Source organism: Lissotriton vulgaris, chromosome 3_2 (genome assembly GCF_964263255.1).
Source record: "Lissotriton vulgaris chromosome 3_2, aLisVul1.2, whole genome shotgun sequence".
NCBI classification, from domain to species: domain Eukaryota; kingdom Metazoa; phylum Chordata; class Amphibia; order Caudata; family Salamandridae; genus Lissotriton; species Lissotriton vulgaris.
In genome coordinates, this window is record NC_141690.1 from 191293312 (window position 1) to 191315582 (window position 22271).

General features: G+C 47.6%; 1 protein-coding gene across 1 annotated transcript in view; it reads left to right on the top strand.

The window, feature by feature from the left end:
* POLN (DNA polymerase nu) overlaps nt 1-22271 on the top strand; it is a 2377116-nt gene that overhangs the window by 345399 nt on the left and 2009446 nt on the right. The window lies entirely within an intron of this gene.

Below are 22271 nucleotides of genomic sequence, written 5' to 3' on the forward strand. Positions count from 1 at the left end.
GCCACGGTACCCACCTGCTGGAAACAAGCCTGGGTAACACCGATAATAAAAAAACCCTCCCTAGACCCCTCTAAACCGGAGAACTACCGGCCCGTTTCACTGCTCCCATGGGTAGCAAAACTAGCGGAAGCCCACGCGAACAAAATTCTCAGTGATCACATGGCAAAAAACAACATCCTGGACCCCTCCCAACACGGGTTCAGGCCGGGCCATAGCACGGAATCCGCGCTCCTCACCTCCACGGAAAATTTACGGGAAATCATGGACACCGGTAAAAGTGCCGCGCTGATACTGCTCGATCTCAGCGCGGCCTTTGACACGGTCTCCCATGCCATCCTACTAAAACGCCTTGAAAACATCGGGATCGTAGACTCGGCGCTTCAATGGTTCCGATCATTTCTAACCAACAGATCATTCAGGGTATCTGCCCCTCCGTTCATCTCCCAACCCCAAGACATAGGACAAGGAGTCCCACAGGGCTCTGCCCTCAGTCCCTCCTTGTTTAACCTATATATGCAACCCTTGGCGGAGGTTGCCAAGACATGGGGCCTCACAATGGTGTTGTACGCCGACGACACTCAGTTGGTCATCAGCCTCAATGAGGCCCCCTCTCCCGAGGCCACTAGATTCAGGGATGGACTGACTGCCGTCGCGAAATGGATGACAGCAAACTGCCTCCAACTCAACGGTGGCAAAACCGAGGTGCTGATAATGGGGAAAAACAGTGATAACTGGAATGACCTCTGGTGGCCCCAATCACTGGGCCCAGCACCCCCCCGAAAACTCTAGCAAAAAATCTAGGAGTTTGGCTGGACTCTACTCTTAGCTTCCAGTCGCACACCAAAAAAGTTGCCGCAACTTGCATTGGTTTACTGAGAAGTCTCAACCCCATCTTAGGCTACTTTGACTCCAAAACGCGACAACTTATCGTACAATCTACCATCTTGTCCAGGCTGGACTACGCGAGTGTCCTGCTGTTAGGAGCAAACAAATCTGAAATAAAGAGATTCCAACGGATCCAGAATTCGGCTGCAAGGGCTATAGTAGGTCTCCCTAGAAGGTGCTCGGCGAGAGCGACCATTCACAGACTACATTGGCTACCCATCGAAGCCCGCATCAAATTCAAGGCCCTCATATTCGCCTTTAAAATCCTGAAGAACGAAGGTCCAGAGCTTCTCCGTTCGCTGTTGACCCCCTATTATCCCAAACGGAATCTCCGGTCCAAGGGGCAACATTTAGCCAGGATACCCCACACAAAGTTCTGCCGCATCGGAGGGCGTTCCTTCAAACTACTGGGGGCCAAGTTATGGAACTCCCTTCCCCTCCACATCCGATGCATCGACAATATGCTAGCTTTCCGCAGAGCGACCAAAACCCATCTCTTTCCCTCCTTGTAGGTCTCGTCTCTCGTCTCAGTTGGTTGTGTTATGGTTCTAGCGCCGGGAAGCCCCGTTGCTGGGGCAGCTGTTTGCGCTTTACAAAACAGATAACATAACATAACATTGACCGCTGGTGTGAAATCTGGGTTGATTGAGACAGTTCTATTTTCAAATTTCACTGGCGCATTCTCTCGGGCAGCCCTCAGAACGGTGTCACGATCCCTGTAGTAAGCATGGGCGAATTTTGCGAATCTGGCGTTCGCGAATTTGCGTATTTGCGAACTCGCAATCCGCAAAATCCGCGAATTTGCGGATTTTTTTTTGTGTTCGCAAGGGTTTCTGCCAGTTCGCAAGGGTTTTGTACCAGTTCGCAATTGCGAACTTACTTGCCGGCTCGCAATGGTCGCGACTATGTTGTATCTACGACTGGTTCATCATCACAGGCTCCCAGCACCCTCTGTTTCACCACTGCCACCCTCTGTTTCACCCATGCCACCCTCTGGTACATCAATGCCACCCTCTGGTTCATCATCACTGTAGATTATGGGGGGGGGGAAGCAAGCACACCTGCCCTGCTTCAACTGAAATGAATTAATTTGGGGTTGATTTATTAATGTGTCACTGTTTTAAAAAAAAAGTCTGGCACCGGCTTCCTTATCTGTAATTTGCTTTCTGTTGCAGTGCAATTTTTTTTCCAGGACCTTTGTGGCCTACTTGTAGATATTTTATGAGCCTGCTGTGCGGGTCAGAGCAGGGTCATACAATTGTTGCAACTAGCAACTGAACTCTGGAGGGGCCCCAGTCAGGAAGCACTACAGGGAATGGTTACTAATGATGAGCTTTCAGTTTTGCAAAACTCGTTTTTCTGCAATTTCGCGGGATTCGCGGGACGCAAACTTGCGCGAGATTGAATTCGGAAGCCGCAAATTCGTGCGAATATGCGATTTGTTTTTTTTGAGGCGTGTTAGTTCGCAAGATTTTGTGCGTTTTAGCGAGCCGCTTGTAGCGCAACGGCGAGAAGTTACCCTCACGGTCGTTCACGGGCGCGGCCATCTTGTTTGCATGACGTATTCCCGTTTCCGGGCGCGATGTGTAATCTCGCAAAGTGTGCGGCTCGCTAGTACAATTTCGCATGTGTTCGCGAGGAAAATCTCACGAGAACTTACCCACGCGGTCGTGAACGGGCGCGGCCATCTTGTTTCTAAGTCATTGCTATGGTTCTGGGCATGCTTTTTCTATCCTCTCTGAATCTCTGCCATCCTTTGCTTGTTTGAAGTTTTTTTTAATCTATTTTACTTATTATCTATCCCTTTATTTTTCTAGCTCTATATTTTTGTGTTTTCTGCTACTTTTGGTTCATTTTAAACTACTTTTTGAAACTCTTTTCTTTTCTTCTTCCCTATTCTATTTTCTTTATTATTTAGCTTCCTTTCTGCCCAGACCATGGTAAAGGGAGCCGGGAAGCATCCCGAGAAGGGGAAGGGTCCCGCACCCCGTGCCCGGCTCCCGTGCGGGCGTTTGAGGGGGGGAGCAGGTCGCACCCCGGGAGATCTTCAGCCCGGAGGAGGTGGCCGCACTAGTTTATTATGTTCAGCGCCGCCTCCCCAGGACCATCATGGCAGGCGGCAAGATCGCTCGCGGGTACGGGATCCAGGAGCGCCGGAAGCGGTGGGGGAAGGTGTGCCGGGCCATGTACCAACACTCTCGGGTCCGGCGCACCTACAACCAGGCTACCCACCGTTGGACGGATCTCCTGGACCGGGAACGCTATCTGCTCGACCTGCTCGGCCTTGAGATCCCCGGGCTTGGTGAGTAGTAGTAGCTATTTCTTTACTACTCTGTTTTCTCCTGCTCTGTGTGTTATTATATTGCAAATTTTTTACCAAGAGCATTAATGCTGCTGATTACATTGCAGGTAAATTATATTTCAAAACCTTCTGTGCATTTCAGGTGCACTGCTCTCCTTCTCAGTAGCGTTGCTACTATGCTTATTTGTTTTTGATTCTGTGTTCATTTCATTGGCCTGTGAAATTATGTATGAGTGTAGTTTAAAGAACTGCGTAATGCTAGACACTAAGGGTCAGATTTTTAATTACCGGCGCATCCCTGCAAAGTAGCAGGGATGCGCCAGTAATTGTGCGCCACGCCACCACCACCCATGGTGCGCCGTATTTGCAATGCGGCGCACCATGGGCCCAAAACTTCACCAAAGCGTTACACATCTGTGCTGTGAAGGCGGCGCATTGCTTGAGTTGCGTCGCAACGATGGCGCAGCTCCAGCAATGCTCTGGGGTGCTTTATCTCCCCAATGCTGCGTCAAGCCGTACGTCTGCTTCATGCAGGCGCAGGGTTTGAGTCACGCATCATTGTCCTCAAAGTGACTGATTGAAATCTTGTAGATTTCCTTCAGCCACTTTTAGGATGCGTTCCTGCGCAGGAACGCCCTCCCTTGCGCCGGAACGCCCCCTGATGGCGCAGGGCTTTACAACGTGATGCATCTCCCATATGCGTCACGTTGTTAATATACGCCGCACCATGGCGCCTCTTTTGTTCTGCCGCTGTGTCACAAAATTCACGCAACAATGGAGCAAAAGAGCCGCAAGGGGCTTCTAAATCAGCCCCTACAGACTCAAGTCCAGTCCTTCCTTTGTACACATGGTGATAAGAAGAAATAGTGGTGGTGGATTGATAGTTTGAATATTTTAATGACTGGTTAATATAGTAGGAAACTTTAGTGTTGTCGCTGATCTGCAAGCACGATGGACTTTGTCTGTCACTTCGCGTGCTGCGGACTGCTGCCTGCCAGTCCTAGGCGAACCTTTTTAGTATTTTGTTTAGTGAGTTACATAAGAACTTTCCAAGTCGACGGTCCGCAAATCAAGCAATACTAATAACGTAGTAGACCACATGAGATCGGTCAATATATCCCGTGGAATAGTTGTCTATTTGCTATTTCGTCAAAATATTTTGTTATTGTTCTTTTGAAATGTTTGATTTGGTTGACAAATATCATCCATGTTTTCTGGTCTTTCTTTCTTTCATGTTGTACATCAGCTCCCCCCAGGGGCAAGAGGACACAGGAGGAGGAGGCTGCTGTTCAACAGGATGCAGGCCAGGATCGGGCAGGCGAGGGCTCCTTTGCTGGCCCGGTAAGTTTTAATTTTAATATAGAGTACCTATTTTTTCCTAGCGTTCCTCATTCGATTTTTTCTAAATCGTCTTTGATCTTCTTGTAGACTGCATCTAATTTCTTATCCTGCCTCGACTATGACTCCCTGTGGTATTACTAGATTATTCTTATTAGTCTGTCTGTGTAGCTAACTAAGATTGCACATTTGGCAATTCCATTGGACTCCCATTCTAGTCAGCAACAGCTCTATGCACTGAGTGCAGTCCTCTGGGGTGGTTCATAATGTCTTTTCAAGTCTTCTAAATGTTTATGCTTTGACAATTGCCAACAATAAAAAAGGTGAATGACCATCAAGAAAGAATAGGATACTACTTTACTTTTGGTTTGGATAGGAGGACAATCCATTCTACTAGGACAAATCTGCACAAACAGAACTATGGACACTAAATAATGCATTGCTTAGCTTATCAATTATAATAGGCGCTGTTAGACTTTCCACATACCTCAGCGATAACAGACTTTGTAGTTGAACCCCTAATCTCCTTACTGACTAGATAGTGTGGCAGAGTCATTTAGCTCCCAAAGTCACCGATGATTGATCCCCAATGATGACTATACAACGCAGGACAAGAGTACGGAGTCAGAGTCAAGAAGTGTCAGAGGCACGGACTCATGCTTGCAAAAATTGCAAAACCTTTAGCTCAGCCACTCTAGTCTGGAGGACCAAAAACCACAGAGTCTATTTAAGTTTAAAAGCTTTATTAAAAGTAAACACATTTATTAAAATCAAGTTTGTCATAAACCTAAACGTTTAACTGAAAATGGAAAAGTGCTTAGTGCTGACGATTAATTGAACACATTTCTTGTGGTCGAGCCGAGCTCTCACCTGGTTTGAACTTGATCTTGCTCGTGTTCTTAGAAGTCAAGCTTCTGTCTGTTAGGAGAAAAAGTGGTGCGTGTTAAAAATAAAAAGCAATCATTCATCAGTTGTGCCAAAAAGTGCAACAAGACAACAGCCTTCCCTGGAAAAAGGGACATTTTTACTTTAGAGTAGACAGTCACAAATTATTACATTGTTTTCTGTTTTTTTCACATTTCTTTATTCCTAGACCAAATATTATATAGTAGTGAGTGGTGTATTCTAACATTCTTAAATGTACTTTGTAGGTGGAACATCTGGTGGCGGGGCCAGCGCGGAGGTGGTGGTGCTGGATGGACTAGACTGCAGAGTGTGCTATCTGGGGCTCTGGGAGGGGGAGGGGGCACACCAGCAAGTGCAAGGAGCCTGCGCCCGCTATCTGCACAGGTGTATTATAAATCAACCAGGTAGTAGCCTCCTCTAAATGTACTTCGACTTAGCTGTGAAGTTTTTGGCGAGAAGAATCCCAATCAGATCTGAGATGAACTTGATGGATGGGATGAACGAAAAGTGAAAGAATGGTGTAAGTAAGTGTGGAAGGACGAGAAATTTAATGATGACTGGCAAAGAAGAATGATATGTGTTTGCTTGGTCCCCGAGGTGGCTGGGAAGGAAAGAATATGGTATGGTGCATGGCTGGGTGAATTATGAAGCAAGGTTGGGTGGAAGGAGAACAGCCTGGGTGGGTGAAACAGAAACTGTATGTGTGAATATACTTTGAAAGGATGGATGCCTGGACCATGGTACTATCTGACTCTTAGATAGCATATGTGTATCTAGAGAGAGTAGACGGTCACTGGATGAACTAAGTGTTAGTGAAGAGCATGTAGCACCGCACCCGCACGTCCGTTCCAGTGTAGGAAAGGCAAGGAAAAGAAGTTGTAATTTTGTCCAAATACTACCATGAATAGTAGCAGTAGTTTGTATTGCAACTGCAAGCACAGCATATATCCGGTTATTACGGTGGACACTCCCTACCTCTCTTAATAAGTTTAATTTAGTAGTAGTACGTCATTCATGTGTGGGTGTATCACTGTTCACTCAATAAAAAGCAAAGCACCTAAAGTCATCCCATATGTAATCAAATACATCCCATGTGAAGTGATAGATAATCATATTATTTAGCTTCTTCATTTTCCTTTTCTAGTACTCATTTGCACTGTAGGGTGAAAGTTAAATTAATTAAGCAGTAGCCCTTTTAACAGAGTATTCTCAGTGCCACCCGTAATAGAAAAGTAAGAGGTTCACCACCTTCATGTACTGGACCGGTACAGTAACGCAAGTCTGTCTCACTCATCATGGTGTGCGTCTGTTTTTCTCGGGTGCAAGTTCACTGTGCTGGCATTATGCCGGCTTGCATAAGATAACGTACCAATTTTCCTAAACAAGAGAGAAGAAGAAGAATAAGACTGGTGTACTGACATAGTCGACTGTAATGGAAGTCCATAGTGCTCGTAGAATTTGTTCCTTAAACTCCCACTAATGTTAGAGCAAGGATGAAGAAGTGGGAGGTTAGATAGATACTGGCCTCAATAGTTATGTACTGTGCTCTCAAGTTGCTAGTTGTACTGTGACACAACTTTCTGCTCAATCATTTTGTGTTAATCTTAAGGAGCATTGGTTACAGACTATGTCTTTCGTTCTTCATATAGTTGCTCCTTCCAAATCAACAACACCAACAAGGAAGGAGCGGGCTCGAATGGCCCGGCAACGGAGGCTGGATGCCACTGTCGCCGAATATCGGCGGCTGGTGGCCCTGGAGGTGGAGGACACTCAGTCTACTGGTACAACATCCACTGGGACAGCTGCATCCTCCTCCGGGCCCCCACGGGCTGCCAGCCAGCGCAGTGCTCCAGCGGTACGGAGCCGGGCTACCAAAGCCAACCGCCACCGCCGAGCAGCAAAGACAGCAGCTGCCCCCCACAGGAGTTGCAAGGTACGCCAGCACCGCTTATGCCTCAGAGTGTCCTACCTGGAGCAGGAGGTCCTAACTTATAAGACCTTGGTGGAGGGCCTCCGCTCCGACCATGCCACCCTCCACAAGGAGTATGATGCCCTGGGCGCTAAAGTGAACAGCAGCCTGCCGTAGTCTCCCTTGCCCCTTTTTTAGAGACTTTTGGGGGGTGGGAATTGGGAGTTGGGTTGTTTTTGGGACTTTTGAAGGACAATCGTTGGGGTTAGGGAGGGTCTTGCGGGAGATTATTTTGTTAGGGCTACACAAATATACTTTTTGAAACTTTATCTGAGCATACCTGTTTTTTACTGCTTTTGAGTCTGGTGGGTGGGGGTTTAACAGTAAGTTTGTTTTCCTGAAACTTAAGTCTGTGTCATTTTCTTCCTTTAAGTGTAAATGGCTAAATGTTTTCAACACTAAGTGCCTCTCACAGAGTAAGTGAATTCAAGAGTCCTAGGACTTTAGAAGTACTACCGTCAATCTCTCGTCTCTCCTAATACTCCATTATACTACCTCCCACCAAACACTTATCTTACCTGTAATTTGTGTTTGAAAGTAGGGCTAGGCCCAGAGCTGGCTCCACGGGAAATGGCGATTAAGGTTGGCAATCCTGGGCGGATGAAATGTCCTCATTGCGGTGGTACTAGTGGTGTGACACAGTGGCAGTTGCATGCCTATGGAAAAAAAGAAAATGAAACCTGGTTTGTCTCTTTACTGGAACATTACAACGGTACGATAGAGAACATAGCAGGTGACAGTACACTAGAACCGTGCCACAATGTAGCCTAACAAATGGTAAAGTACTGAAAGTATAACTAGTACTTGCGTTGAATTTCTTTGACATTGGCTACTACTACAAGAAATAGTACTGAAGCTGAGTAAGTCTAGGATATATCCTCGGATTCCTTCACCAGCCTGTTGCTATGACCTTATCCTCCCCAGCAAGTGTGTGGAATTATTGATGTCATTTAGTCACACATCAATCAAAACCACACAGCCCGGGGGAAGAGGGTTAGGGTTTGGAAAATGGATGAGAATGGGGGTTTCTTTTTGGGTAGGTTTTGTTGAGAGAAGAAAAAAAAAGCACAGCATGGACAAACAATAATTGAAGATGAAGAAATCTTTGGGTACAAAGCTAACCATAAATCTTTTAAGTGACATAAAGGAAGTGCATGCACTACTGCATGCATTGTTACTGAAAAGTAAGTAGTACTTTCAACAACCGTGAATGACCGAATGCGACAGTACAGGGCTGCAGCGTTTTCACTTGCCTATCTCTGCACTCAGAGAAACACTTCTTACATTAAATTAGGTTTAAAAAATAGCCGAAGTAAAACCTATAGAATGACTGTAGGGAACAATTTAGAAGCAGAGAGAGATCCAAGAAATGCAGAGTCACACTCATAGAAGTTCACAGCAATAACATTACTTAAAAAAACATTACAAAATAATGGATACTGTATCTGTATGTTGTTGTAGTTGTCCTGTTGAATTTGGTAAGTAAGTTGCACGCATCCAACCATTCCTCTTATTAGCGGCACTCCTCCATTCCAGCTGACGCTCCGTCCATCAATGTTGGTGACCAGAAGACACCCTGTCCACTGCCTGCCTGGCGGATGCTGAATTGCGGCTCGCTAATGTGAAGCCTGACTTCATCCTTTTTTTCCCAATGCACAGACTGAAACCTGGCCTGTAATTATTGATGGAAAAACAGGAAGTGATATTAGAACACCACTGACAAATAAATATAAGGTATGTACGCTGTATAGTGCAAAAAGTCACACTTTGAGTTTCCTAATAGACAGTACAATATTTTTGAAAGTGCGTACTCTGTCTGAGGCTCCTTTTGAAGGATAAAAAAGTATGGGCAAATTAATTTAGCGGATCTTTACCCTCAAGCTAGGTGTACTGTAAACTGTGTTTTAGAACAAAATTAGACCTTCCCAGCAGTGCTCCCACACAGACCCTTACTAAAGCCAGTCGCGAAAATGTAGAAGACCCCCAATTAGATCTCAATGAACGAGGCCTAGTAGAAAACTGGTGAGAAAACGTACTTTGAAAGTAAAAGTAGGCCCAAATACCCCCTTACCCACCGTGGATTGTATTCAAACCACTTGCAAGCAAGCAAAAGTATCCATACCCAGCATCGCTCCAAGACTCGCAAACCCCCCCCCCCACAAACAGCCCCCCACCCAAACACATGCTATACAAATACTGCTAACCCTAAAGAGCCCTAAGTTAAGAATAGTGGAAAACGCTTTCTTTAACTATGCCAAATCCCCCCTTTCCCACCATGGATTTTCTTCAAATCACTTGCAACCAAAATTACACATTCCCACGAGTGCTCTAAGAAGACCCCAGAACTCAGTTGCAAAAATGTAGAACACCCCGAAACACATGCAATCCTGCTGCTAGGGCTAACCCTAACGAACCCTAAGTTACAAAAAGTGCCAAAAGGCTTTTCGGCATGGATTTTGTCCAAACCACTTCTATCCGGTATTAGACCTTCCCAGCAATGCCCCAAGACCCGCCAACCCACCCGCAAAAAAGCACAACACCCCCAAAAAGCCAAAAAGGGAAATATCATACTTACAATATTTATCGGCCTTCGGTCCAAACGCGCTGTGCAGCTAGGTCATAACTCCCGTTTTCCACCACGGATTTCCTGAAAAGCAAATGCAATCAAGATTAGACTGTCCCAGCAGTGCTCCCAGACCCCAAAAGGCACCCACAAACACCCGGAACCCTCCAAAGAGCACCTCAAAGGCAAGCAAGTCAGCAAAAACGCAAAAAAAAATTCACCTCCGATTTGGTCCAAACCACTTTTATCCGGTATTAGAGCTTCCCAGCAATGGCCCCAGAGCCGTCAACCCAGGTGAAAACTAGTAGAAGACTCCCAAACAGCCAAAAAGCAAAAGTACAAAAATGGGGACTTAGTCATTTTCCTGGCAATTTCCAAAATCACTCCGCACGCGCTCTGCAGCTAGGTCCTAACTCCCCTCTGCCACCATGGATTTGCTTCAAACCTCTTGCAATCAAAACTATCCATACCCAGCAGTGCTCCCAGACCCCGAAACCCACCCACAAACACCAAGAAGCCCCCAAACAGGCCCCCGAAAACGGTAGATGGAGCAAAATGTCAGAAATAGCAAAAAAAAATTCAGCATGGATTTTGTCCAAACCACTCTATCTGGTATTAGACCTTCCCAGCAATGCCCCAAGACCCGCCAACCCACCCGCAAAAAAGCACAACACCCCAAGCAGCCAAAAAGGAAAATCTCATACTTACAATATTTATCGGCCTTCGGTCCAAACGCGCTGTGCAGCTAGGTCATAACTCCCGTTTTCCACCACGGATTTCCTGAAAAGCAAATGCAATCAAAATTAGACTGTCCCAGTAGTGCTCCCAGACCCCAAAACTCACCCACAGACACCCAGACCCCCCCAAAGAGCACCTCAAAGGCAAGCAAGTCAGCAAAAACGCAAAAAATGTTTTGCCTCCGATTTGGTCCAAACCACTTTTATCCGGTATTAGAGCTTTTCAGCAATGGCCCCAAGACCCGCCAACTCACCCGCAAAGAAGTAGAACACCCCCACAAGTGCAGAGTCTTTCTTCATTGGGCGTAATCCAGCCCTCTGCTTTGAGGGAAATAGGAGTCTGGAGGAGGAGGATAGAGGAGCATGTTCTTGTGAACTTGTGAACCTAAGGAATGCAGACTGCGGCACCTTCAAATCAATAAGCAAACAAGTGAAGACAGTTCTGCTGATGGGCTTGTTTTTGTGATTAGGTGATTAAAGTTTTAATTATATTAACTGTGCAAAACAAAGAAAGACAGACACACAGGAATAAAAGTGAAAAAGGACGAAAAAGAAAGTTATTGATTTATTGGCTCATTTTCAGGGCTCGGTGTCAGAGAATAAGAATAAGAATTCGTCCTCATACTCTGCGAATTTAGGCAGGAGTAGGTCAGTGTCACCTAACAGAGAACAAATTCCCTCATCTAAGTTGCAGTCCTCCTCGTCTTCATCCGCTGTTTGTTCTTGTACGTTTTAATCTGGTGGTATGAGGTGCTGATTCATCTTGATCATTGTTAACCTCTCCACATTTTTGGGCGAGAGGCGGGCCCGTTTGGAAGTTACAATGCCACCAGCAGCACTGAAAACACGTTCAGAAGACACGCTTGCGAGTGGGCAAGACAAGTAGTTTATAGCCAGGTTGGAGATCTGTGCCCACAATTCTTTTTTCCAATGCCAATACGCCAATGGGTCAGCATTAACATAGACCTCTGTTGAGTCATTCAGATAGTCCTGCACCATCGACTCAAGGTCCTCCAAGGTTCCTCCACTTTGCTTACTTTTTGCTGTGACCTTTTGAGAACCAAACCCAAGCCGAGTTAGCCAATCCTCTTCTGCATCCAATGTTACTGTTGTGTCTGGTGCAGATGATCCGGTTGCCGGTGTCTTTAACGGCAGAGATCTCACTTGTGCCACAGCCACAGGTGCAGAAGTGGATTCTTTTGACTTGGGATGGCCTGCTGATGCTGATGTACTTCCTTTTCCTTCAATTTGCTGCCGTTCTCTTTCAAACCTCTTGGCTGACAAGGCTAGCCAACGTTTGTACTTTGTAACATCTTCATCACCAAAAGGAAAGAATGCTCTGCCTGCCAGCGCCTTTTTGTAGCGTGGATCCAGAATAGTAGCATAATTGTAATGCTGTTCTGAGTGGATCATTTTAAGACGTTCATCACCAAGTAGGCGCTCTAATAATTTCTCCGCAAAAACAAAAGTGTCTTGCTTTTTTTCATCTTTTTGAAACATAGAAGACACCGCCTTCAGTTGGTGCTCCAGCATGCGCAACAATGGGATAGCTTTTCCCAAATTACAGTCCTCGTTGCTGACTGCACGCGTGAAGACCTCAAAAGGACGAAGCATGTCTGTCAGGATTTTAACTAGGTTCCATTGCGCCGCATCTAACCTCAGGTCCTTCTGACTGTACCCAGTGTTAAGAAATAGTGATCGAGTACCGTATACTGCTCATACAGACGCTCAAGCATGTAGAAGGTTGAGTTCCAACGTGTTGCCACCTCCTGAATGAGTGCTTTCACTGGCATTCGACGTTCATGTAGCAGGCTCCTCAGATGCTTCCGGGCCTTAAAAGAATAGCTGAAATGGTTGCACATTCTTCGGCAGGTGGCCACTAACTCGCACCCTGGACTGTCTTCATCACTCAAGAATTTTTTAACAACCAGCTTTATACAGTGCGCCAAACACGGCACTCTGAAATATTGACCCAGCTCCATGGCCTTAACTACATTGGCGCCATTATCCATGGAAACATAACCAATCTGGCATTTTTGGGGGGGACAGCCAGTGAAATACCTTTGTGTTAAACTCATTCAAAATGTTTTCTGCTGTATGACGTTTCTCCAAGCCAAACATGGCTAGTGTTGCATGTTTCCGAGCAGCTTTAAAAACTTGGTCCGGGTCAACACCTGCGTTTAGCTTTGCTTTAACCCCTGAAAAAGACACCCAGTGTGCAGTGATGCACACGTAATCAGCACCTGCGCCACTGGTCCACATGTCTGTTGTCAGATGTATAGTGTGAACAGCACTCTTCTGCAAAGCTGCCCCAATCACCTCCAGCACATCTTCATGTAGTGCTGGAACCGCAACTCTGGCAAAATAGAACCGGCTAGTAACCTTCCATTTAGGGCAGAACGCTGCCACTAATTCTAGAAAACCAACCCTTTCTACAAAAGAAAAAGGGAGAAGGTCCAGAGCTAGCATTTTAGCCAGCTTAGTGTTATACAGACGCGTCAGTGGGTGGTTGCGATCATATGGCGCGTCTGAAAACAACATGGTTCTAATGTTGCCCTGGACCAAGCATTTACGGGATGATGATGATGATGACTTCTTCGACCCAGTTACGCTCGCTGATGAACTTTTTCGCATTGGTGTCTCACTCTCTCCCACACTCTTAGGGGGTCATTAGGATGGAGGATTTTCCGCATCCTCCGGGCCGGCGGAAGCCACCGCCGGCCCGGAGGATGCGGAAAATCCTCTGCGGACCCACCAGGACCCACCGCCACATTAGGATGGCTGGTGGGTCATGGTTTAGGTCCGCAGCTTTTCCGCCGCGGCTGGCTTACAACCGCGGCGGAAAAGCACTAAAATGGTGAAGGTGTCTCTTAGACACCTTCAGCCAGATTAGGATGTGCATGGAAACATGCTTTTCCGCGGCGGCTTTTCCGCCGTGGAAAAGCATGTGTAACTGCACTGCAGGGGCCCATTGCGGGCCCCCTAGGTGTAGTGGGGGGTGGGGGGTGCACATGGGGGGTACCTATGGTACCCCCCTGCATTTGCGTGCACAATGCAGCAGGCACCGCGCGGTGCCTGCCGCTTTGTGCACGCAAATGCTGTGCATGCATTTTTAACATTGCTGCGGGTGCAGCTTGAAGCTCCACCCGCAGCAATGTTAAAAATAGAGGATGTGACCGCCACCCTGGCGGTCACATCCTAATCTGCACAGAGGGAACGCCGCAGCCCATGCGGACGTTCCCTCATGCTCTGGGGTCGCGGACGGACTCAAGTCCGTCCGCGATCCTAATGACCCCACTAGTGTGGCTCACATGGGGTGTGCTGCTGACAGGGGTACTGGGTGTAAGTGAAGTGTTTGACACGTCTTCTTCCTCCTCGTCATCATCAGATGAAACATCAACGTTTTCTTGACTTGCAATTCGGGCTTCCTTGATCTCCTTTAGGTGCGCAAACCATTGGACAGCGTGCTGTCTCTCAAGATGACCTCTCTGGCCTCCGGTACCATAGTTGGTACCAAACTTACCACGACTAACTGCATGCTTACAAATGCTACAAATGGCGAAGTTTTCCTTTTTTGGGCAAACACTAAAGAAGTCCCAAACTGTGGACTTGAAATGTCTGTGGGGGCCGGAGGAGGCGGCGATACTGGTGGTGGTGGTCATGCTGCTAATGCCGGATGAAGTGGAGGATGTGGATTGCTGAACTTTAGTACGTTGTGCACTTTCACCATCACTAATTGAGGTCGAGGTGGATGGAGGTCCCTTCTGGCGAGGAAGAAATATGGAAGCGGTACGTGTTAGTGTACTAGTTAACTCCAATGATTATGGTGTTTCCATTGCCTCCTCGTCGACAACATCATCACGCTCAGCAGCTTCTCGGGCTAGGGTCAAAATGTCTGTTTGCTGCATGCCCGCTGGGTCTGCAGTGACCTTTATGATGACGGGTTTGTCGTCGTGAGAGTCTTCATCAGCAGCAGTATCCACCACTTCTTGTTGAGCCTCATCACACTCCATAACTATGAGACTTTGGACGAGCTTCCTTTTACGCTTAACTACCTTTGTCAGATCATGGTGTGCCTCACTCTCAGACAGCAGTGGTGCTGGTTCCCAATTCTGATCCGTATCATCAGAAGGAGGTGTGCTTGAAGAAGATGTAGACACCACCCTTGATCTTTCCCTTACTAGGGATGAGGAAGACAATGAATGATCAGGAGGAGTGGCTTCCTCAAATGATACCTCGGCTTGATTGTCGATTTACTGATGTGCCCCTACTTCTGGAGGAACAACAATTGGGGGCACTTGTGACCCTCCATGCACCTCTGCTTGTGCATCTCCTTGCGCTGCCTCTCCTTCCACAAGTACTTGGGCTTGTACTTGCACATGTGGTTTTTGTTGCGGCTGTGGTTGTTCAACACTCGTCAGATGAGTTACAACAACCTGTGTTGATTGAGGGACATTGCTGCTACTTTCTTGCGATGAGCCAACATCACTGGTCGATGGTGATTGAACAACTAGACTAAGTGCCTCTGCATCACTCAAGGGCTTGGACTTAAGTTGGCGTGGTGGTGGTGGTGGCACTGAGCCCAATGGAGCGGGGGTGCTGCTCCCAGCTTGGTCCCCAGCAGATCCCGCTGCTGCTGCAGGCGTACTTTTTTTTTTACTCCCAAAAAATGTGGCGGGCGGCACACCAGTCTCCTTGGTAACTTGCTTCTTCTGCTCCTTACTGGCAACTTTCTTGCTAGAGGAGCTACAGGGAACTTTTTTTGGGGCCATCTTCTTCAGAGGTCAGAACAGCAGGCCGCAGTTGCACGAGTTGCAGAGTTGTCTGTGGCCAGACGTGACGTTGCGTGACGTTATGCTGCACACACACACCGCTGCAGGACTTCTTCCTGGCACTGGTGGTTCTCTTGAGTCTTGTGCACCTATAAGCAATGGAAGACAGAGGAACATCAGTTCAGTTATACACCCCAAAAAATCGAAAAACACAAAAAAATCAGCACAATCCCATGCCATCCATGCCCTCCATGATGTTTAAATTCAAGACACCCCACAGAAAGACTAGGCCCATGCACCACTCACTACCCCTGCTGAAAAGGCCACAACAACAGCCCAAAAAAACGAAAAACACAGAAAAATCAGCACAATCCCATGCCATCCATATCCTCCATGATGTTTAAATTCAAGACACCTCACAGAAAGACTATGCCCATGCACCACTCACTACCCCTGGTGAAAAGGCCACAACAACAGCCCAAAAAAACGAAAAACACAGAAAAATCAGCACAATCCCATGCCATCCATGATGTTTAAATTCAAGACATCCCACAGAAACACTAGGCCCATGCACCACTCACTACCCCTGGTCAAAAGGCCACAACAACAGCCCAAAAATCGAAAATTCCAAAATTGTAGTTGCAGCAACTCTAATGCCCCAAACAAACTTACTTGTGAAATTTCTAATCCAAAAGTGATCCAAAGAAAGTCAAAAAGGCCTCAAATCCAAATATCCAGCAGCATCCACAAAAAGTATCCTTCCAGGTCAAGAATCCGAATGAAAGTGACCAGCACATGAAGAAAGCACTGGGAGAGGAGCCTGCTGGACAGGAACAGGAAGTTGGGCACTTCCTTCCCCCCCCTCCCCAAAAAAATGGACTCCTTGCAAAATAAAGTGCAGGCAAATGTCAACCTGAGGAGTTATTCTGATAAAAATCATCATTTTCAGAAGGTTTATGCTGCTTGCTGGTGGATTTCTTGTGCAGAATTTCAAATTTTGTAATTTCGCGCGTGCAAGATTGTTGCTGCCCGCCGCATCTACGTGTTCGCAATTGCGAACTCCCGCGATACGTGATCACGGCGTACTCGCGTTGACAAACTCTCGCTGTGCAAGGTGGCCAGCCGCGATGACGTAATCGCGGTCGCCAAACTCCCGCGGGATCCCGCAGCAAGATCCAAAATGGCGCAGCACTCGCAAAATATCGAGAAAAACAACTCGGCAAACGCTGAATGATGGTAAGTGAACGCCGCACGCTGCAAAATTGTATCACCAAGAAAAAAAAACCGCTGCGTGCGAATTTGCGGATTTTCGATAAATTCGCGGATTGCGAATTTACCGAAAATCCGCAAAATCCGCGAGCGGAACGGATTTTCCACCCATGCTTACCCTGTAGTTCGGAATGCACGCTATCAGCGGGCGGATGGGCGCACCCGGCCGGGGCGGCCTAGGTGGCACTCCGTGTGCTCTCTCCACACTGTAAAGAGGGGTAAGTCCCGTTGTGGCCACCTTGTCTCTGAGCCAGTTGTGAGAAGTTAGCCTGGAATATGATGTCCACTAGTTCTAGTGGGCACATGGCACAAGTCTAATCGACCCTTATTGGTGGTGGTTGTAAAGTCAACCTTATAGAAAGCTATCCTAGTGGTAGCATGAACCAGCAGTCTTCAGGCTAAGGCTTCAGTAGGCGAGTTAAGCAAGTTGTTTTACCATATATAATCACTTGAATACCAAATGAAAGGACACCACACAAGGTATATATCAAATATATATGTATTTAAACACAACCCCTCTGCACTCTTTATGAGGTCAGAGGTAAAAATACAATACTAGTCACACAGTTAATATACGATAAGTTGCACAGTATACGTTATGCCCTAGGGGCCTCACAAACCATATACTAAGAAAGTGGTATAAGTACCATGTGAGAGTTAGAAAGCAGGCCTAGGGCCTGTAGAATCGTTGGGCTATACTAAGCAACCAAAGGTTAGGAAGTAGGAGACCAACGGGAGCCGCGTGCAGTCTCTAAACACAGGCGCGGGTTCCTTTCGACTTTCTATGGAGTTCGTAAAAGTTACAAAGTTACAGTTTAAGGACACTTCCTGATGGACTAGGATGGAACCCTTTTGAACTAGGACACTTCAAGGGTCAAGACCCACGGGAGCACCAGAGTGCTCGTGTTACCTCACCCAGGGAAGCCGGGTGCATAGGTGTCTTTTCGTGTCAGGTTTCGTCGTCGTTTTCAATGGAAAGCTGCAAAGAAGTGCTGCAAGCGACCAGAGGAAAAGTGTCTGGGTGGATCCAAGGGTGGATCGGATATGTGAAGAACCTGAAAGCAGAGGGGACAGAGTCTGGGTCACGAGCCAGTGACCAGGAAGGTACAAGGAAGGAACCAGGCGATGTCGGGTGCCTGAAGGTGAAGGTGAGTTTGTCTCTTCAGCCACGAGGTCCAGAAGGTATCGACGATGACCAGGAGCTGGATTCGAGCTGTCCCACGATGGATCTAGATGACTGCAGTGTCGGTATCCGGATTGGACCCAAGAAGCCTTGGCAACGGCAACCCACGCAGGATGTCAAGATTGGCTCTGTTGCGGACCAGCAAGGTCTGTGGCGCTTCTCCTTTTTAGGGAAGCTGGAGCAAGCCTGGAGCAACCAGAATCGCAAGTTAGATTCAAGATGGCATCTTCAGGGGGCTCACTAGCCAACAGGCAAGGAACCGGGAAGACGGGTAGAGCACAAATGTAAAGGCGGGGCCCACGGGACACTCACGGAGTGTGGGGGCCTGAGCTTCAGTTCAAATGGTGCTCGGGCTGGGGCTTCTCGTACCCCAATGCACAACTTACTGAGGCTTCAGGAAAGGAGTGCAGGTAGCAAAATGCAGGATGTCCAAGATGTCCGACCCCACGTCTCTCGTGTCCGCCACTGGTCTCAGCTTTGCTGTGGATGTGGGTCAGGGTCAGAGAAGTCTGGAAGTCCAGTTCTTGAGTCACAGAGTCTTCAGGTTCCGACGGGAGCCTTGAACTGCAGACCGACAAAGTTACTGTTGGTGCCTGTTTGCACAGGGTTGTCACTCCTTGACCACAAGGGAGATGTCTTCCGTCTTCCAGTCAGAATGGAATGTCGAAGGTCCAAGATATGTCTTTCAAAGATTCGTCCAGGATAATCTAAAGTCCCAGGGACACAGCTCCTATACTTATACTAAGGATGGGGGCTGGATTACCTGACCTTGTGTGCCCCAGGCAGTGTCTAGATGCATTCACTAAATGCAGCCCTCCTTGCCCCAATCCTCAAAACCCCTGTCTGGGGAGGTGCCAGCACCTCCCTGGACAGGAAACCTATTGTCCAGGCCTCCCCTGCCGGTGTTTCGTCCAGCAGCAGGAGGTCAGACTCGTGTCTGTGGCAGCAGCATCCATTCTGTGATGCTGAGGTTCTGTTTAACTTTAACCGGGTAAAGCAGTAACTTACATGTCTTTTCCCTCTAGAAGGGTGGAATGCTACCCCCGCTGCCAGAATTGGCGGGGGGGGGGGTTAGTATTCCAAAGTGTTTGACACGTTACACGACATGTTTTGATAAAGCCAAACCAAAGGTAGCATTAACCACGAGGATTAAAATTCACTTAAGAGTATATAGTAGGGCTATATCATAGAACAGCTATAAGGAGATGGTTCTAAAAGCTGCAGATGGGCTTAGCTCATGCCAGAGCACCCTCCCAAATAAAACTAAGCACTCTGCCTCCAGGATTGTTGAGGCCTACCATAGGGGTGGCTTATAGGTGTATATGTGTCTATATGTAAAGGTAGATATAGGTATACTATATCTAAGTAAGGGGTGATTACACCACCTTACCCATGCTGTGTGAACAGACCTGTGGTGTCAGTTTGGAAGGCAAACCAGGGGTGGCACAATACATGCTGCAGCCCCTGGTAGGCCTAGGGTACTCCTATGCCCTGAACATATGGTACACTATACAGGTGCTCACAAGACTGATCCAGTAACCAATCTGGTATGCACCTAAAGTGCATGGTATCAATTTAGAGAGAGAACAGCTGGGCTGTGGGTCTGATTAGCAGGCCCACAGCCACACTAAAGTCGAAAAACCAGAGAATCACAGCAAAAAGTGGGGGTGACCATAGGAAGCAGACCCTACTCTCCTGCACCAGTCTTCCACAAACTGTGTGGGATTGGACCCCTTGCTGCGCTCCAGAATGCCAACAATACGAACATTATTGCGACGGGACCTCCCTTCCGTGTCCTCCACCCTATCCTGCAGTCCACGGAGCTGGCGCTTGAAGTCCTCGAGGTGCGTGGAGTGTAGCGTTTGTTGTGGGATAAGATCGTCTAAGGCAAACTTGTTCGATTTGACCTTTTCAGATAGCTTTTTGTGGTCGGCTTGCAGAAGAGTAAGACCCGTTGACATTGTGTCCATGCGAGTTTCCAGCACCATCCTGGAATCCCGCATTTCTTTTAGTATCAAGTCCAATTTAGCAGCATGGGAGTCCGCTCCCGTGGGCCGGATAACCTTGTTATCCGAAGAATTGAATGGGTCGCCAGTGGTAGAGGATTGCGTCGCGCTGTCTGTCGTGGCATCTGCTGGCTTGGTTTTGGGGCGCCCCATAGTGCTTCTCCAGGATCCCCCTCGTCAATGCTCCAGGTTGTCCAAGCGCGAGGGGTACCGAGCTGTCGCCCCAGGCTGTATATATGGCTAGTATTGTCCTCTCCAGCCGGGTGAGTCACGGGCCACCAGCGTAGGCCGCGCCCAACAGTATAGAAGGGTTGGCGTGCCGGTAAATGGTGCGTCCGAATGACAGGCCACTCACGGCAAAGTCAGCGGCGACGTCTGGAACGGCAGCAATGAAGGATCTATGGAATGCGTAATGTGCCACCCGGCGGCAGTCTCGCAAGGAGGCGCCCGGGACTCGGCACACAATGGCGCTGTCCCATCCGAGGTGTAGAGGAACGCGCTCCAGGCCCCTAGTCAGTAACACCAACGTGCGCAGGGGTATTCCAACCTGGAGCACGGGGGGGGGAAAGCTGCAACACAACAGCTCAGCTCCTTCTCTACTTTCGTGCCGCTCACGGAGGGATGCCTTTCCGCCGTGCCGTCGCACACTCACCCCGCCGCTGGAGGAATTCACATAACTGTTTAGCCCAGGCCCCGCCAGTCATCGCCAGTGTTAAGGAGGGATGGGTCAAAAGCAGGCGCGCAACACCTATTGAACTCACCAGGCTTCAGCCCCCCCGTCGTGTTGGCAGCCCGGGATAAGACAGATCCCGGGCACACACAGAGCCGCACCCGAATGTTTCACAGGTCTTTAAAAGACCATTTGAATGTTAATTAGGCCTTGCAGTTGTTTCACCCCTTCTAAGAGCCCCTGCAGCTCCACTCTACCTACAGATTAAAGGTTCAGCCCCCCCCCCGAAATTTTTTCTTATCCCCCCCCCCAAAATTTGGCTCTAGTTGTGCCTCTGGTCGAAAGGGACCTCTAAGAGCGCGCCCATTCCCCAACGCAGTCCCCGCATGTGAGCCAGGCAGATCTTAAGCTGTGCGCCAGCCCCAAAAGCTCCGACTCTGCCCTAGTCAAAAAGGAAGATCATCCTGGAGTGATTCTGCTGTCATCCGATGACTTCAGCCAGCCATTCCTCGGGACGTCATCCCAAGCCATCCTAAAGTCTGCCCATAGGGCCGATTATTTAAATGCAATGACTCTTACTGTAATCACAAAAACTACGCTAGGATGGTGTTCTGATGACTTCCACTGGTAGGGAGTGATTACCTTTTACAACTCCACGAATACTAATTGACAACATCAGGATGAGTGAGAATGACTCCAGGACGGGCTCTAGACAATTTAAGGATGACTGATGATTATTCCTGGATGATTCTATAACCGCTTCAGGATGGAAGTCAATTACTCTGGGATGATCCCATAATATTTTCAGGATGAGTGTGGATTATTCCTGGATGATCCTATGACCGCTTCAGGATGGCTATTGATTACTTTCGAATGGCCTTATGACATTTTCAGTATGAGTGTAGATTACTCTCGAATGATTTAATGACAACTTAAAAATGAACATGGGTTACTCAGGATTATTTAAGGACAACTAAAGAATGTGTGGATTACTAAATGATGACTACATAAGGATGATTTAAATAATATAGTATGCCTGTGGATCACTAATAAATCATTACGGGTTGGATTACACCTTGACAATTCCATGTTAGGAGCACGTTGGCAGACTGCCAATATTGCCTTGCAGGGTGCCACTAGGAGAGTAGGAAAGTGCCATGTCTACCTCTTTCACTAGCACCGCTGCACCATTAGGCAGCTGAGAACCATGCCCACACATTGGCACTATAATGCAATGTTGTCTGCGAGAGTCTAGTTTAGGTTTTGTAATGGAAGGGTACCCTTCCATTACCCAAAAAATACTATGTCTACACAAAAGTAAAACTTTTTCCATTTCGGATGTGTTGTACCAAATACCAATTTGCTCTTGTTTGCAAATCCCGAACATTTTGAATCAGGTCTGCATTATAAAACTCAAGCAAACCAGACACAAAACGTCTCTAAATCTGGTCCTAATACTCAGATTATTTTTGTCCTGCATTGGAAAGATTACTTTTTAAACTCTGCAGCGAGAGGTAGACACTTGTATAAAATACAAGTTACTATTTTTGGCTAGGTGTATGCTGCAGAAATACCACAAGCACCTTTATATAAAAGAAGTGGCCTGCAACAATGTTATACCTTTGCATTCAGATCAGCTTAACATGTGCCACTACTCCCATACTCCTGACT